The following is a 12,884-nucleotide window of genomic DNA, read 5'->3' on the forward strand; positions in this document are numbered from 1 at the left end:
AAATACTTAAGATGCACAAAATGAATGACCAATGGGAATAAAAGGTATAGAATAAAATAACACGGTACGCACTGCATGCAGTAAAATTAAAATGATGCACAAAATAGTGCTGTACAGGAGATACAATAGCAATATTTACGAGTTAAAAAAAAGGATACTAGTGATGATTTATGCTCCAAGATTAAATCGTTATTCTTATCTAATACATTTTTAAATACGCTTCACCTTTTATTCGCAACTCCAACGAACTATAGGGGGCACTGAAGTTACTGTCTAATGGCGGACTTAAAAACTAAAACAAACGCACATGGTAACGAAGAAAATGCTAAATGTGTTGTGATTTTTGTTCGTACGTATGATTTTTTCGCTTTATTCTTTTTAAATTAATTTTCAAAGTCTTGTGGATATTCTGGCCCACGTAGAAAGAAATGAGAATTCAAGAAGCATTACTAAACGTCAAAGATTAATGCAAACTACGTAGTTCGTAGTTCTAAGCAGCTATTTCCACGATGTTCAATTCGATATTTATCAATTCTTGATAAAACTAAATAATAATTGTGGCCTGACAAGAATAACAATTAATTCTAGAAAATTCAATATGACATTACAAATTGTTATCGAAAGAAGATGATACTTTTTTGCTTTGCTTGGCTAGCGCTTATTGTTTCCATTTGTAGCTGAGTTATTTCTCTCGAATTCCCAAATCGGTTAATTTAAAAATTTTCTGTTTCGATTTTTCTAATTTCTGAGTTACGATTTAATTGTGTCATGTTATGCAAATCATCAACAAAATTCTCACGGATATATGGTGGTAGTTTTCTTTTCAGTTGATTGACCATTATTTCTTTTTACTTATCGAATTCTGTAATCTTACTACCATTTTATTCCATTCATGATAAAAATTAAAAATGGTTTAACTAAAAACGCGAAATCTCGCCAAGGCTACTTTGCTTGCACAATACTAAAGCTATAACCCTAAACAAATTTGGCGAAACCTTTCAGCTGAGAATAAAAGGAATAAAGTAAATTCTTTCTCGGTGAAACATTTTTCATTTTGTTCTACGATAATATATTCAAGAAAATATTTTGCATACCGTCCATTTCAACTAAATGCTGCTGTAAAAGATGGTTAATTAAATTAATTTAAGATTAAAAAAAACTCATATTCTTACAAATTCATACAAAACAATAAAATTTTTTACCTTGTATAACGTTATCCAAGTTTGTTAATCCAGTTTTCGCTTTCACCATTTTCAATCAACTCATATTTTAGAAGGAAATAAGGAAAACTAACATTATTTTGAGAAGCTCGAGAACACTACTAAGGGCAGTGGCGGATCATGTGATTGTGAGGCCCCAGGCGCAGCCTGAGCCTGAGGCCCTCACAACAAAAACGATAGAGTCTTACTAATATTAACAATGCTGGAAATCATAACTTTTTTTATTTTTTGAATAAACGAACAAGCTTGGGGGGGGGGGACAGTTACATTCTTATTTAAAAGGGAAAAAAACGACATTTCTGACCAAAAAAAAAAAAAAAAAACACACATTACAGTGAAAAATTTTGCCTCCTATCGTAATTTAGTCAGCACAGGGGGAGAGATCCTCCGAGCCCCGCTTTCTGGCATTTACAGGGGTCAGAGTGGTGATTTCAAAAATTTTAGGATACAATTTTGATAAAATTTTAGGACAACAGATATCAAGTTTTTTTTAACTTAAACGTAATGTATAAGCTTGATTTTCGCAGTGGATGATAAAACGTTTCAAATTCAATCTTGAAATTACAATACAAGGCATTCAATCTTTTATTCTTTACCACAGTGATCAGTAAAATAAATGTACATATTTCCAATTGCGTCTGTCAACTCGCTTTGTTGTTGTTGAAAAAATGTCCTTAAGAAGGAGGGATTTAAAGTAGAGTGCAAGGTGCAAGTCAAAAATTTATTGCATTTTTCTTTTTATCAGATAATCTGATACTCTTTGGTATCTCAGAATCATCAAAAATACCCCTGTAAATTCCAGATAAATCATTTAAAGACGCAAATGAATAATTGTTTTTTATGGCAACTAAAACTATAAGAAAACCTCCGCTTACGAAATTTTATCTTGGAGTGAATTTGAAACAAAAGCTTTGGATTGCTTCATTATAACCAATATGTTTTCAGTAAAAGACAAAGAACATGGAATTAAAAATACAGCTTGATTTTTCAAGCTACTTGTCAACCTCTTTGTCTCGCCGCATCAGCATGAGACAATACCTGTGAAAATAAAATGCTTTAAATTCATCCCTGTCTGCATGGCACCATGTGCTAATTTTGCATCTATTTCTCTCTGCCTTTTCAACTACAGGGAAGAGAATTTCGTTTCCCATGGCATTTAAATAAAACAAACTGTTATTCACATTTTTAAAACAAAAAGTTAGTGACTAAATTTAAAAATTATATGTGCAAGAAATAATCCAACTTCACTGAACAAAAACACAAATAAAAGAAACTTTGTATTGGAAGAACAAACTAATGCTCAGACTACAACGCAAGATAAGCATTATAAAAATAAATATTACTTCCCACCTGGGGACAAACCATTTAACTTTTGTTCTAAATAAGCTTTTTGAACCAAGTGCTTACATTTGGGTTCTTATTTTGTTGTATAGCTTTTTTGTAGAAGAGGAATGACTGCAAGATTTAGAAAGTATAGATAAAACAGTTTTATATTGAGCATTTGTTTTTGTTAACTGTCCCCCCCCCCTTCTTTAGAAAAAAAGTAGCAGCAGGATAGGTTTTTCTCTTTCTTAAAAAAAAAAAAAAATCTTAAGGTCTACGAAGTTCATTTTGTCTTAAAATACAGGCATATCAACATGAAAAGTTTCATTTTTCTGCACAAGTTGGGAACATAGTGTGAACATTATAGAAATTTTAGGACAATTCCTAACCTTGGGCATTTAGTAAAATCCCAGCTTTCCTCAGTTTACCAATGCAAGTATAATTCAGTTGTGCAATCAGAAAAAAGTCCAAGGAGAGCGATGCACTTAGCAAAAAGAAGAGAGAGAAAACTTGTGATCTGATACGGAAAGGGAGGTCCGGGGGTTCTCCCCCGGAAAATTTTTGAAACTTGAAAGTTTAAAAACGCCATTTTAGACTTCCTTTGCTGATGTTTATGGACAAAAAGGTGAAGTTGTCTCAGCGGAAAGTGGTAGAAATTGAAACTTTAAAAACGCGATTATAGACTATTTTATTAACGTTAAGATAAAGGGTGGAGCCCAGGGAGTTCCCCCAATATTAAAAAAAAAAAAAAAAATCGAAATCAATTCTCTGCCCCTCCCCCGAAATTGAACTTTTAACGAAAAATTTGGTGACAAAATTTACATGATAAACAGTTTTACGGGACAGAGGTGCTGGGGCTCTTCCATGAAATTTTTTTCTCAAAATTATGGTCCTAAAAACTTCAATAACATTTTATATTCAGGGGCTATACTATTTAAATTTTTTCTAAGTGTAGCTTAAAAAACTTAATTGTTTTATGATATTAAAGAAAGTCTGTTCAGGGACCTTGCTCGAGTATTTTCTGAAATTCAAAGAGTTCATCGGCTTTCGGAGTCCTGGGTGGTAATCCTAAGGCGTACGCTAAGAAGTGGGGTGATGAGGAGAAAAGTATAATGAGTTCGCAACTATGAACGAATCCAAGCGAAATTCTTACTCTCATATTTTTACTTTTCCTGACATTAATTATACACTTATGAAATTCAAAATTCGTAATTTAATTTCCTTTAATATTTGAAAATTCTGATTCTTCAGAAGTTTTCAAGCAAATCTTAAAGCCTATGTTTTTTTTTTATAATCATTACCATCATTTTTTTTTAAAGCAGTAAAACATGTTCTTTAGTACATGGCAAATATTGATGTACACTCCTGAAAATAAAACTGAAACACTTCAATAGTTTGGGGGAAACTAACCTGGCAGCATTAAGAAAGCTACGCAGATCTTAATTATAGCATTACGACGCTGTCAGGTTAGGTCTGCCGTTGTTTTTATATAAAACGTTTGTCTTTAATAAGTAAATCAATCTTGATGAAATTGAAATTGTAAAATATATTACAACAAATGGCACCAGTGAAAGAAGGAGAACACTCAAAATCAACTACTTTCGCAGCAGAGACATTTAAAATTTTTATACTAATTTTATAAAGCGTATTTGTAATGAATTGACAAATGGTTCTTTTCTCTGTAATGGAAATATAATTTAAAGAAGAATTAACAGTATATTCTTTTTTTCAAAAGCAATACCTTTGTACCACTTTAATTGTAGCCTATTATATTTCAAAATTTATCATTTAACACCAAGATTGCAGCATAACTCTAAAAATTAAATAGTTATTAAAACATATTAAACTTATCTCAAAAGGAATGGTCTTGTCGTTGATTGAAGACACAGAGCAAATGCAGCACGAGTAAATCAAAACAGCAAATGACATAACTTCTTCGTTCTTCCTCCAAAAAAAAAAAAAAGAAAGAAAGAAAAAAGAAAAGAAAAAAAATTCCCGCCTTTTCCAAACTGCTTATTTAGTTAAATACGTCATAAAACTACCTTCTTACGGGTTGGTCACTGGCAGGACTAGAGAATACAAGGGCTAGCTCGTTCCTTTGATCTTTTCATCCGCCGCGAAGTGGACAGCGAGAAGAGAAAACTCGTTTTTGACGTCATCGGGTACACTCCGCGGGACAATATCCACAGTGTATGCCCTAAGAACTGTGGTATGCCTTAGCTAAAATACAATTAAAGAATTTTTACTCTGTACAAGGATTGTTGAAGAGGCAGTTGAAGGGGCTGAGGCCGCTTCCAGACAAGGCTAAAAATCATTTATTATGAATAAGGATATGAATATTGTCTTCAAGGTTTGATTTCAATTTTCAAATGTCTCATAACATTTGACTACGGTTTCTTCAGAAATAAGCTCCTGCTCCTGCGCTAAATCTGTTGGCAGGTTATTTTCCCTTCACGTTATGCTAAAGTAAAGGTCACATTTTATAGAATCGAAAATATTTGTGGGTAATTATATTTGAAAGCATTGAAAATGCCTTCACGTGCTGATTTCCTAGTTGCTGAAAAAGTTCTGGAAACTTAAGCTTCCCTTCAAGATTTTCAAAGAGCTCAAAACACACCCAAAAATTTAGGAATACAACTTTTTTTTTTTCTGTTTTGAAATGCTTTTTATTTATTTGTTTATTTTTTTTATTGAATACTAACTTTGAAGCTGCTTCAATAAATAATTGGGGGAAGAATTTTAAAAAGTTAAGATAATGAGCAAGATAAATTTTATAAAATGTGGTGTACGAAGTTATTTTTTAATGTAGGATTTGGTTCAACCCTGTCACAATGCAAATTTATGATATTTAATTAGTTTAGTAACGGCACTGTGAGACCGTAATAAATTTCCTTCAACCGTAAAATTACAATGCATTTATATGTAATGCATGAAATTTCTTTGTAAATATTATTCAATAGATTTAACTCTACAATTTCTTGAACACTGTATCCCCATGCTTAAAATATATAATAATTCGCATTGATGCGACAATGACTTAAAGATGGGAGAAGAGAGATTGAAAATGAGTACTATATCGTGATTATCTCAATCGTGTATCTATTTTTGTAAAGAAGCTTTTTTTTTTTGTGATTATTTAAAGCTTTCAAATAAGATACATTAGTGTTTTTATGATTGTACAAAAGCTAGGCCATTTAATTGGTCTTCTGTATTGAAAGATCAATTGCCTGACCCATATAAAAAGGCTATTGAACTTTTTTCTTGAGTAAGAACATTTGGAAGAATCCGATATTTGAATGAAAAACTTTCTGAGGACAAAAGGTAAGCCGGCAGAAATATTTTTTTTTTTAAATGGATTTTATCACAGAAGAAAACTTTGTAGAATATTGGGAAATATTTCATTTATTACTGTTACGTAATGTTTTGGAGAATTCAGACATGAAGAAATTTTTCAGTCTACAAATAAGTTAGCTTTAGAAATTTGGTGATAATCATTGAAACTTTAAATTTGGTTTACGTTGCTAAATTTCAATATGTTATTTTTAAATTGAAGTGATTGAAATGCTGATTAACAATTTCAGTAAACACCTATTAATCTGGACTTCGCTTTATCCGGACAACCATTTGAATGTACATACGGTATAAAAAAAGAACGCGTTAGCGCAATAATGTATTTTTGTAAGGCTGTAACTTTATTTTTTTAACTTTTTCTAATGCAGTTTGATATTTCATTCTCTTTAATTCAAAATACAATTTTTACTGTGTTCAAGTATTTTACTTATGTACATTGGTTCAATTTATAGGTCATTTTGCTTAATTCGTTTTAAACAATCTAGATGACCTGGATCCTCAATTAGTCCAGGTTAATGAGGTTCTACTTCAGTTTTCAAATACAACGTTTGTTAAGATTCTTGGTCAGAGTTATAGTTACTTCGTGAAAAAAAACTTCCTCTAAAAATATCGGCAGTATTTAGATTCAAATGGGTTATCACGAAATTCCAATATGTTTTAGTTATTTCTTATACTGTTTGACATTTTAAACCGCAACCTTCCTCAAATTTGCGTAATGCGTCAGGTTGCTTCTGATTTTATCAAAATAGGGGAGATATTGATAAGAAAGATAACGAATGTGAGGGGGATTTTTTTTTTTTTTTTCCGTTGGATTCGTTTATTAGAAATGTTGGTTCGAGTTGAGGCTTTTTTTTTTTTTAGCAGAAATGCTACCATGGTGCATTCTCTTCAACAAGCTGTCACCCCTTTTTAAAATAGAACCGTTCAACGGTGCTAGTCGCGGCTTTCGAGATCAGACAGTATCTATCTTATCTCTTTCATTTTCTTTGAGACAAGGTTCAAATAACAATATTATTATTATTTTTTAAAGTCGAAACTGACAAAATTATGTACACACATGAGGAAACTTGACAAGCACAGTAAATTATTTTCATTTCTTTATAAGTTCAATTTTATTGCGCAGAATTTCCGCTTTCTATCCCTTTATAAAACATGCATATTGGATAAAGAATATCGAAAACTACACAATAGGAACTAAAAATTTGTATTGTAGATTTCTATTATGTTTATTGTTTTTGGTATCGCTTATTAACTTGTCGATAAGATTCAAAACATTTACCCTTGTATTTCATTTTTTTGAAGCTTAACCCTCAAGAAACTTTTAAACATAAAAACGGGGAAAGAGAGTGAAGAATTACGCACGCAAGCACTATACAAATGTCCCAGATCGAGTCTACCCAGTGACGTCACTGGCACTTTCCCCCTCGTTCCTACTTTCGCGGCGCTAAGAGCCAGCCCTTCTAACTTCTATAGTCCTGGTCACTGGTGGGAAATTTAGCAAAAAGTAAAGAAAGAAAACACGGGAAAACACAGCTGTGCGCTGTGCCCAGCGTGTGAAAACGACTTAAGTCTGGACCCCCCCACAGATCTGTCTCTTCTCCCTTCAGCATTCTAGATAAGGAAAGGGAATATAATTGTTAGTCAAGAAGAGTGACCATTCCAAGAGGTCGAGTTTTACAACCCATGTTGTAAATCCTGCTGCCTGCTCCCTTATTATTTAGAAAAACACCGATTCGGGCATAATCGCACAAATGACGATTGGTATATTTTGAGGACTGATATAATACTCACACAAAAATGACGACTGGTTATCATTTGTTTGGGAAGGGGGGGGGGGGGTCTCACCCCTCTCGACACTTCCTAGCTATATGGCTATTCCAATTAAAGCGAGTATCTTCATGTGTATATCAATAGTACTTTTTTGCATATTCCTTAATCAGACGAAGGCGACATGTAAGTGCTCAAAGAACTCACTGGAACGGAAAAAGTTCTTCTGGCAAGTAGGCCCGGATGTATAAATTTTGGGGCCCCCTGCCCTGCAAAAACTCTGTAGGGCCACTCCCCAGAGGCCAACAGTGTGTACATTCGTACAGTTAATAAGAACTTAGTGCTAGTGTTTTTTTTTTAAATTTATTACTATTTTTTCAATTTCTTGGGACATTGGGCCCTTTCAAGTCGTGTCCCCCCCCCTGCACTGCGTGGTTTGCGGGTATGCCGATCCGGGCCTGCTGGCAAGACTAACTGTGTATTTTATCAGAATAATTTTGTCGAGTATTTTACAAAGACAATTTTATGCTGAAATTGTAGGAAGAAAAAAGAAAATCCAAACTCTAGGGAAAATCCAAACAAAGGCACCTGAAGCCAGGGGCCCCCTAAGACTCAGGGGGCCCTATTGAAAGCAATCAGCCCGCGCCTAAAATTCATGATTAAATATCAATTTTCATGAGTTTTGAACATTTTCCACTCAAAATTATGGCTTTCCACGACAAATTCTCAAAACAAAAATTTTGGTTTTGAGGATAGACCAGTTCGCAGCTCCGAGGCCCCAGCTAGCGCCTCATGCGCCTATGCGGTGATCCGCCACTGACTAAGGGACGAATTAATTTCGGTAGCTGAAAGCAAACTAAGACTCATCGAATGCGTTAATAAATACTCAGAACAAACTGCCTGTGTTTACGTCAACAGACACATGTGGAACGCAACGTGGCAATGTTTTAGTTTCATCGGCAGTTTTGTAAATCACCGCAAGGTAGCGTATTCGAGCGCTGGAGTTCCGAATTCTTTGTCAACTCGTGTTTTTCTAAGGTTCGATGCATTTTCAAATATACTCGAAAAGCATCACGTTAACGAAATATTAAGGTTCTCGATGCTTCCTAGAAACGAGAGATATACATGTAAACACTTCATCAGCATTATAATCATTTCAGCTATAAGAAGCCAAAATAAAATAAGACGGCCAAGCAATAGTTTTGATTAAAAAAAAAAGCCTTACATCAACTTACATAGTGCGTTTGAATTTGTTTTTAGCCAAGTATGATTGAAATGAGCCAAAAGTGGCTAATATCAGCCAAGCCTGGCAACCCTAAGCAAGTTTAAAATTTTACAGCTAGAAGAAACAAATTTTCATTGTTATGGTTGCAAATCGTCTGCCTTATGTGTCAATTCACCATTTTTTTCAAGGCTTAACTCAATTAGACTTTATATTAAAAAACTCTTTTTTGTAAAAAACCGCGTTTTTACAGAAAAAACACTGATGTAGATGAACTTAAAATGCAAAACTACAATTAAATCCAAAATTTCATCCAAATCGTTAGAGCCGTTTCCGAGATAAGAAATATATATATACCCACAAGAATTTCTCGTTTAAAGATATAAGATATTAAAAAACTCTTTTTTATGAAAAACCACGTTTTTTACAGAAAAAACACTGATGTAGATGAACTTAAAATGCAAAACTACAATTAAATCCAAAATTTCATCCAAATCGTTAGAGCCGTTTCCGAGATAAGAAATATATATATACATACAAGAATTTCTCGTTTAAAGATATAAGATATTAAAAAACTCTTTTTTATAAAAAAAACCACGTTTTTTACAGAAAAAACACTGATGTAGATGAACTTAAAATGCAAAACTACAATTAAATCCAAAATTTCATCCAAATCGTTAGAGCCGTTTCCGAGATAAGAAATATATATATACCCACAAGAATTGCTCGTTTAAAGATATAACATAAAGAGAGAGGGCAGATTTCCGTGTGTTCTGTTCTCCATTTTTTTTTTGAATTAGTTTCACAAATTCATGTGTATATTATTGAAGCGTTTCTTTCCCTATTCCATGTATTTGTTGAATGTTAAAAATAAATTTTAAAAAATAATATTAATTTGAATTTGGCTGCTCGAGTTCGAATTAAGTTATTCACGATCATGAATTGCGATAGGATCCTACTCGTTGGGTTTCTTGTTTCTACAAATGGAATGAAATGGAAATGACCAAGAAATTTGCACCCGTCATAATATGACTGTTCATTTTCTAGAATAGGTAATACGAGGCCGTAAATAAGATAAATATTTTATGGCCGAATCCAATCTTTATCATAAAGATTATTTACTGCGTGAACACTTTATAACAATTGAAAAATATATTGAAGCAATAGCATCCGGGATGCTATAGGTAAGGTGGGAGCCTGGGGGTGGGGATAGAACCTGCACTAAAGTGAATGCTCTCTGATCTGTGTGCTTTCCGATCCGTGTGTGTACACCCAAACCTGTTTTTGTGCGGTCTTTTTTTTATTTCGTGTGAAATTTGCGGCGCTTGATATTTCGAAAAAATGCGGCGCTTGAAATTTCACAATTTACATGTTAGAACATGTAAATTGAAATTTCAAGCATTAACACAAAATTAATTTCAATGAGATTCCTTAACTTCACTGCATAAAAACAATAGTGACGTTACTTCTCTCTTACTATTTTTATGAAGAATACACAGGAAATGTGCCCTTTGATGTGCCGATTCTTACATCTGCAAAAGCTGGCATCCCTCAAATCTATCTTCTTCTTTTTCGGCACTACAGCCTAGGGCAGGCAAAGATCGTCTCAATCAGTTTCATCCATGTGGCCCAGTCAGAAACAGATTTCCTCCATCTACTGAGGCCAACAGTTTTTAAGTCTTTTTCGGCACAGTCAAGCTGTCTGGTTGGTGGGCAGCCCATTTTGCACGCACCATCTGGATTTGTGAAGGTTACTTTATGGGTTGGGTCCCTACTACCTAGTCTAAAGAGGTGCCCCAGTCATCTAATGCGATTGGCTTTAATAAAGTGGATAATATCTGGCTGTTTATAGAATTTTTTATAGATCTCAAAATTATAGAGAGTGTGCCACCTGTTGTTTTCCTGGACAGCACCAAATATTCTTCCCAAAATTTTCCTTTCAAAAACCATCTATCTTCTTCTGCTTTAGTTAAAGCCCAACATTCACTTCCATAAGTCAAGACGGGTCTTAAAAGGGTCTTGTATATGTTTATTTTTGTATTTTGGAGAAGAAATTTACTTTTTTTTCAAACTGTAGCAAGTAGCATATTTGTTTGCCATAGCCAGGTGACAATTGATTTCAACGCTAATATCATTGTTTCTAGTGATGACACTTCCAAGATATTTAAACTCCTCAACGGATTCAAATGAGTAGCCATTAACAAAGAATGGGGTAGAATCAAATGATTTATGGTTTATTTCCATATATTTGGTTTTGTCAGCATTAATGCTAAGGCCCATTTTTTAAAAAGCAGCCTCAATAGCGATGAAAGCATTCGTGACATCTCTTTTGGATCTTCCAATCATGTCGATGTCATCGGCATATGCAAGACTCTGTACTGTTCGTTGAAAAATAGTGCCTCAAGTGTTGATAACAGAAGATCTAATAACTTTCTCAAGGGCAAGGTTGAAAAGGATACATGCAAGAGAGAGTCCCCTTGCCTCAACCCTCTGTCGGTGTAGAAGGGCTCAGAGCATTCGTTCTGCATCTTCACCTGGCATTTGACTCTTCTTCTATCTATCTGACTCTTCTATCTATAAGGGTTGCTCTCGTAAGGTTAACAAGCTTTAATGGGATCCCAAGCTCTTCCATGGCAGCGAAGAGCCTGTCTCTTCTAATGCTGTCATATGTAGCCTTGTAATCGATAAAAAGGTGGGATGTACTGATATTAAATATCTAATCTCTTGTAAAGCTAAAACGTCTAATTTGTAGTCTTTACCAATTTTCAAATCCGTATTCGCTCCCGGTCGTTTCCGTAAGGGCAGTCCGGTTCTTACTTCTTTAGATTTCTGAACAATAGTAATTTTTTACGGGGCTGAGTAGTTAGCCCAGTGCCCAACCCCCCCAACCTGGAGGGTCAGTCCTATTTTAGTCGCCTTTTACGACACGCATAGGCTACGTTGGGACTATTCTGACCCCTTGGTTACGACATGGTAACGGTTGAGGTACCCCGGTCACCACACGGGGACTGAAGAATAATAGATGAGTCTATTTTCGCCTGCAAACCAGATGCTTACTTTGATATCTCATCAATGGTCACATTGTAGTGACGTAAATTTTCATTGTTATCATTTATATTTTAACAGCAATGAGGTGTTAACCCCCTTGCGGTTGAACAGTCCCAGAATTACATGATAAAAGGACGAGATATCTCGTCAAGAACAGCAAGGTGGTTAATAAAATAACTTGTATCGTTACTAAGTTGTATTTGTTTTCCAATTTTACTATACTCGACTGCAAGCTTACTTGGCAATGGAGAAATAAGTTGAGGCCAAGCAAAGAAAATAGTTCCTAGCGTCCTGTCCGATATTCGGGGGAAATTAAACACTTCAATTTAGAAATTGGATTAGTTAGCTAAACCCATTCAAACGTAACCTTTCCTTGTCATAACTTCTGTCAATCGTTAACTATTTTCAATTTTACGAGCAAAGCAGCGCAGAGCATTTCATCCATTTGAATCAAATGTGCCAGACATAAGCAGCTCATAGACAGTGGTGATCTCCTCTTATTCGCGAAGTAGGTAGGGGGTAGATAGCAACAGAAGTGTTATATTTTATCTGTTAACTCGCTTCCTCTTAACAATTAAGTAACTTTGCAAGCAAGTATAGGCTGAAATTGACAGCATTAATTTTCAAATGTTTTTATTCTTAAGGTAAAAATAAACCTTTTGTAATTGCCTATAGCCTAACAACCATTGTCATTATTTTCTACAGAACTTATTATTGAGTAAAGTCAACTGCTTTTCAATGATTGTAAAAAAAAACATTATTCAACAACAAGATCAAAATACTGCACACTTTATTATAAACATTTCAAAATTAATAGAATAATAAATATCGGAAATTCTGTACATATTTGACTAAATAACATTTGAAGATATGTACACTTAAATACAAAAAGCAAAAGAAATAGAATGAAAAATTCAAAATTTGAGTTTGTACGATTAAAAGCATAAAGCAGA

The sequence above is a fragment of the Uloborus diversus genome, chromosome 4 (genome assembly GCF_026930045.1).
Source record: "Uloborus diversus isolate 005 chromosome 4, Udiv.v.3.1, whole genome shotgun sequence".
NCBI lineage: Eukaryota > Metazoa > Arthropoda > Arachnida > Araneae > Uloboridae > Uloborus > Uloborus diversus.